Here is a 7081-nt window from a genome sequence, read left to right on the forward strand (position 1 = left end):
AGAACACAGCAAGTTCATGTGCAGCATGCATGCATAAATGAAGAAGTTGTACATTTATGCATGTATGTACAGTTGGCCCTATCTTTTTATTTATGTATGAGTGTGTGTGTGTGTGTGTGTGTGTGTACATATGTGTGTGACCAGGCCACTTGACAAAGAAAAAACAAACAAACAAACAAACCCTCAAAACATCAGATTCTGCATTCAGAATGACAGTATGACTCTCAATGTAGTTTTTTTTTTCCATTTATTTTCACAGTAAAAAAATACATGTACATGTATATGATTTGTACACAGTTGCAATTTGATGGTGCAAATGCATACTAAGATGTACGTGAACACTTAACAGACATAAAACTGGGTGTAAACACAACTGCACCTTGTAATTACAAAAGCAAGGCGTACATGTATGCCCCCCCCCCATGAAAAAAAGACCAATTTGCAGGACCAGCGACTTCACTGAGGATGATGTTAGCCCTGAAGAATGTGACGATCGTGTAGAGTACCCGGTAACGAGTTTAACAGTAAGCTTGATTTACCTGCAACACAGTTCAGTTTTAATCACAGGACCCACTTGTCATGATAACGAATATGCATGAGATACATGTATTATATGCAGATGAGGTTGACGTATTAACCTGACCTGAGGTCAGATCGTATGTGCGCGATGTAAGTAGGCACAGAACGTGTGGAACAATGGAAGCTGAGAAATAAATATGTGCCGATGTTCAACTGGTAAATCATGTGTTAATATAACTGCGACCAGCAGCCCCATATGCATAGCGTAATGGGGCTGCGGACTGTAGCATTCATGATCATGACAGGGTAGTATCGCAGACAAATATCAACTTCAAACTGAAAAATTTCTTCAATTTGAAGACTTACCAGTGAAGTTGAAGTATTGACAACAGAGTTCGTGCAACGTTTGGTTCTGCCAATAGTCCCTTTCATCCAGTCAATGGATTTGAAATTTGTACGCATGTGATGTGTGCGCATGCGCTGGCTGTCAATTCGGTGTAGCTCTCCCAGGTTCCTCTCGACCAAGTCACATTAAGTCATCAATTCGAACAGAAAGGGACTATAATTGGCAGAACCAAACGTTGCACAAACCCTGTTGTCAAAAAAAGAAAAAGAAAGAGCAAAAGCAAGTCAAATGCAAACCAGAATGAGAAGAGTGCAGCTTCTAAGGCAAAGCTTGGGTGAAAGGAAAGTTTCCTGGAAAGAAAGGCAACTATAGACAGAGAAAGCAAGGCAATATTCGACATGTAGAAGGTGATCCAGAAAGTAATGATGATGATGATAATCAGGATGGGCAGAAGTACTATCAGTTTACATTGAATGATGACCATCATGAGAAGGTCCCAGTGTTAATTGGTGGTGTGACAGTTCCAGTCATTGTAGATTCAGGCAGTGACAGCAATGTGATTGACCGACAGTTATGGGAGAAATTGAAAGAGGAAAGGATCACATGTACATCAAAGAAATGTTCGAAAAAAACTGTATCCATACACAACAACTAAGCCATTGCAGACCATTGGATGTTTCACTGCGACTGTTGAAGCTGGTGACAGGTGCACCGAAGCAGAGTTTGTGTCATAGAAGAGAGGGAGAACCACTGCTGAGTAGATGCACGGTACAAGAACTAGCAATACTTCATATTGGAGCTTGTGTCAAAGTTGTTCAGTCATACGAGGATATGAAGCAAGAATTCCCGGCAGTTTTCTAGGGAGTGGGAAAGCTGAAAGGTCGACAACTAAAGCTAGCAGTGGACAAAACAGTCAAACCCAAGGCACAACCAGTGCACAGAACCCCATTTGGACTCCATGGGAAAGTCAAGGCCAAAATCAAGGATTTGATTGAGCAAGACATTATTGAACCCGTAGAACATTCAACGCAGTGGGCAAGCCCAGTAGTGATTGTGCCCAAACCAAATGGTGACATAAGATTGTGTGTTGATATGAGGATGGCCAATGAAGCTATTATTCGAGAACGACACCCAATACCAACAGTAGAGGAGGTACTTAGGGAGCTAACGACCAGTCAGGTGTTCTCGAAAATTGATCTGAAATGATCTGAACTGGATCCTGAATCCACGGATGTGACAACATTTGTGACACACTGCGGTACAAGAGACTATCGTTCTGAAATCTACCAGTACGAGATTCATCGAGTGATTCCAGGCATTCTTGGAGTTGCCAACATTTTTGATGACATTATAGTCCATGCGGCTACACCGGAAGAGCATGACAGATGGTTGAAGCTTGTGCTATCCAAACTACAGGCAGCAGGCCTTACCGTGAATGGAGACAAGTGTCAATTTGGTGTCTCAGAGATGAATTTAATGGGACACAGACTTACATGAGAAGGACTACGCCCAGCTGATGCCAAGGTGAAAGCTGTTGCAGAGATGAGAAGCTTTTTGGGATTGGTCAATTATTGTGCAAAGTTCATCCCCATCTTTGCTACACTGGCAGAACCACTGAGGAAGCTAACCAGGAAAAGTGTACCATTCCATTTTGGCCCTGAGCAGAAGGAAGCATTCACAGCTCTGAAACAAAGTCTGACAAATGCTGATACTCTTGGGTATTATGATCCAGATGCACCAACCAAAAGTCATAGCGGATGCTAGCCTTGTTGGTTTAGGAGCCGTATTGGTCCAGACACATGATGAGGGACCAAGAATCATTGCCTATGCCAGCAGATCTTTGACGGACGTTGAAGGAGATATTCTCAGACAGAGAAAGAAGCACTCGGACTTGTATGGGCCTACGAGAGATTTCATGCATATTTGTACGGCATTGAATTTGAACTCATCACAGACCATAAACCATTGGTGGTGATCTACGCAGCCAGGTCCAAACTATGCGCCAGGATAGAATGATGGGTGCTCTGACTCCAACCACACAAGTACAGAGCAGTCCACATTTCTGGGAAAGCAAACATTGCTGATCTGCTGTCCAGATTGTTGAAGGATGGACTTCCACAATCCGAGTCAGAACTGGGGACAGAAGCAGAGATTTTTGTACACTTCGTAGCTATCCAGTAGACACAGGGAGCTGTGACAACGAGACGATTCAGTGGTGGCGTTTATCTTGAGGAATGAATATCAGATGTTCGAAGTCTGTATAGCTGACAGGCCACACCATGAGTCCCAAGGAGACATTGCAAACAGTCATCAGGTATACTGATGGAGCAGTGTGGATGGAGCTGACCAGTTGTGAGTATGTCACCACAGATGTAAGAGCCTTCCAGGTCCTGAAGGCAGTGTTTGGTGACATGAGAACTCACAGAAGAGGAAATTCTTCAGCCGCATACAAAGAGGAGAGACCCTCACCGAGTACTGACATGAACTACTTTGACTGCTGCAGACGTGGAAGGGACTCGGCAGCCAGGATAGGGATGAGACTCTCCTATCACAATTCTGAGGGAGTCAATGATCGAGATCACAACCGATAACTCCTCTGCAGATCAAATGAACAACCCTCCAACTGTGTCCAGCTGCAGGACTGGTCCGTCCAATGGGACAAACAAGACTGTTGTAGAAGGAGGTATGTTGCTGCCCAGAAAACAGAAATGAATGCACAAGAACCTGGAGTTGATGGCCTGTCTTGGATCCTGGAGGTTCTCCAGAAACAAAGCCAGCTGGTTTCGAATCTCCTGTGCCAGCAAGAGGAGCAAAACAGAGTGCTCCATCAGCTCCTTGGACAACAACAATAACAGCAACGGCAATGCCACTTACGCTGGCCCCCAGGATCTTTCCAGCGTGGAGAAATGGATCACATCAAGAAGACTTGCCCACATCTACAGTGCGATTTAAAAGAATAGAGCCTGCTACTAACCAGGAAGTAGTGGGCAAAGTTTCACAGAGCAACCAAGAACACCAAGATGTCTTGAAAAAAATTACAATACCCCGTCCAAACCTAACCCAAAATGCATGGCATTTGAGAGCTCTGGGGTCACCGACGGATCAGGGGAATGTCACGACTCGCACTCGCTGGACTTTACGAAGTCAGACCAAGCTGCAGTTGATGATGATCCTCCCCCGAGTTGGTTCCTATGCTTTTTCGAAGGCTTTGAAAAGCGCCTTGATGAGAAAATCACATGCAGGCTGAATGAAGTGGGCCTCAAAATAAAAGAATATGATGAATTCATCGCAGCACGCTCTCTGCAAATGGACAGCTTGGAGAAGGAAATCAGAGATTTGAAAAAAGAGAAATCTACCCTTGAACTGAAGCTAGATGACCTGGAGAATAGGAGTTGCAGATGCAATTTGGTGTTCCATGGTGTACCTGAAATCGAGAAGCAGAAAGAAAATTGCCACTCTTGACATTCATCCATGTAGTCCCCGCATGTATTGTCATCAACAGTGCAGAGTATATGAAGTTATCACAGTGAGCTGAGTGAGTAATCGTGGCTTTAGTTTGTTTTCAAATACAGTCAGAATGAGTGCATTACAGTTTTCCCACCATTTCTAGATAATGATAACTCTGTTCCTCAGTGCACCAAATGGCTCAGTCGATTTGAAAGGCTAATGGTGATATTAGATATCTCCTCAGCAAAATGGAAGAGAGCACCCTTACGCCACTATTCTGGACCAAAAGTTGATGAAATTAAACAAGTACGTCCAGCCAAAATCCAACTCAACGTAAGAGGTGTATATTTTTCATGAGGGAAGGAAAGAACCAACTGAGACTCTAATTAGTACGTTACACGACTTCGCCAACTCGCAAAGAATTGCAAGTTCTCAGATACAGATAGGGAAATCATGACACAGGCTATTGTTCACTGCCAGTCACCGAAGCTCAGATGGCAGGCTCTCAGCGAAGGGGATGATCTCACCCTGAACAAATTGTTAGACATTGGACATGCATTGGAAGCCAGCGAGATGAAGGCTACAGTTCTTGAATCACCTCACTACACTCCTTACAATGCTGTCAATTCAATGAGAGATTGCAGTTTCAAGTGGAATGGGGCCACAGACCTCCAAGAACGAAGTTGTCCCAATTCAGAAACCACAGACAGGATGGCCAAAGCAACACTGTAGGACATATAAAAGCAAACATACACATAAAAAATAAGGGAAAGAGTGATGTAATGTAGAAGACCACCACTGTAGTCTAGCGCTCCCTATCGCTGTCATGAAAGTGAGGAGAACAACCATGGCAGAATATACTACTAAGGATGAAACACCAAGTTTGCTGCAGTATTTCACTTTATTGAGTCATGCAAACAGGTAGTCTATGGGTTTGTTTACCACCAACACGGGCAACACAAACTCTACAGATGCAAGCCTGCCATAGATATGTTAACCTGCAGAGTGCAGTTGTCTACCTACAATGTAGATGACATAGTTGTACTTGTATTCGGCAACTCCTTCAAAGAAACCCTGGGAGGCTAGATATGGTCTTACATCACTTGCAAGAGTTTTAGGCCATTTCTAGGATTAGCCAGCTACTATCAGCGATTCATTCAGGGTTTTGCCTCAATTGCTAGACCTCTTCATGCCATCCTGGGTTCCACAAACAAGCAAAAAGCCAAGCAAAAGAAATCAGCAACAACTCATGACAGCGGGCCTTTCAAGGACAAGTGGACAGAATGTTCAAAATCCTTTGCCAAATTGAGGCACTGCCTCACTTCTAGCCCTCTGTATGGATATCCAGATTTCAAATCTCTGTTCATCATTGAGACTGATGCTAATTTCGACGGGCTGGGTGCTGATGATAACTGATGCTTTTACCAAGTTCTCACAAGCTATACTACCATGAGGTCAGAAAGCAGGGGGTACGTGGAGTTCCATGGTCCATCCTACAAATCAGGAGACCTGGGGTTGTCTGAATAATTGGAGGAATTCAATGAAATAACAGCTCCATTGAACCTCACTGATGACAAGAAGGCTCGCACCCTCATTGACCACTTGGCTGGGCCTGCTAGAGAGGAGGTGATGTGCCTGTCACAGGATGCCAGACGCAAGATAAAAGACACCAAAGATACCCTCTGTCTGTGCTTTGGGCAGCATGAGGATGCAGTCATTGAGTAGCATTCTCCACAGCAGGGTGCAGCATGATAATGAGACGCTGGCAGAGTTTAGTCGGGTGTTGCTGAGACTGTATGGGAGGATGGCGGCTGCAGCAGCAACGGAGGAGGAAGAAGCACTGAAGAAGCTGAAAGACAAGACACTTTGTGACCAGTTTGCTCGGGGAGCAAGGGAAGTCTGGGTACATCGCGAGTTGAGGCGCGTCCAACTCACAAATTCCAAGGGATTTGAGAGCATATGGAGGGAAGTCCTCCTCCTCTTCAGAGAGGGTGAATCTCCTTCTCAACAAACTGAAAGGGTCAGAGAAGTCATGGTAGAACCTGAGATCTACAATGTTGCTCTAACTTCCCAGACACAACAGATGATGGATGCTCAGAAGGTCATCATAGCAGAGCTTTTGCAACTCAAGGAGGAAGTGACACATCTGCATGTCCAGGTCCAGGACTTCAAGCAAATGCCTCGACAGAGACAAAAAGTTGTTGTCTGAGGTAATGTGCTACCAGTGCAAGCACAAACAGCACTACACGACTGCCAACAGGCCGCTGCCCCAACAAATTCGACCAACAACACAAACCAGGGAAACTAGACAACTCTGTTGTTGAGGGCGAAACAACAGAGGACATTATTTCCATACCCATGGCAGATTTTGGATTCACAGACAAACATAGGGAAGGTGGTATGGAGAGAAGGGAAGCCTGAGATAGAAGATCCACGTAGCTTGTTAGTATCTCCAAGTCCACGAGTGGTGGCAAAGATTGGAGGTGTTGAAGTAGGATGCATCCTACTGAAGCATCCCTCATCCCTGTAGATGTGTACAAATCTAGGCTGCAGACGCTGGGTACACTTGGAAGCATGGAATCCTCCATCAAGATAGTTGGTGTAGGAGGAGAGGAAATTCCAGGGGAGGGGTTCGTCAAGGCCTCTGCATTGATTGGAAATACTGTAGTCGTGCCATGGTTGGATTCATCATAGTGAATCAGGAAGTTGTGCATGGACTGGGAATTGCTCTGGCAATCTCAGATTGCCAGAGCAAGAAGGCCATGGAAG

Source organism: Diadema antillarum, unplaced genomic scaffold (genome assembly GCF_040938485.1).
Source record: "Diadema antillarum isolate AM-2024a unplaced genomic scaffold, OU_Dant_1.0 scf00000036, whole genome shotgun sequence".
Lineage (NCBI taxonomy): Eukaryota > Metazoa > Echinodermata > Echinoidea > Diadematoida > Diadematidae > Diadema > Diadema antillarum.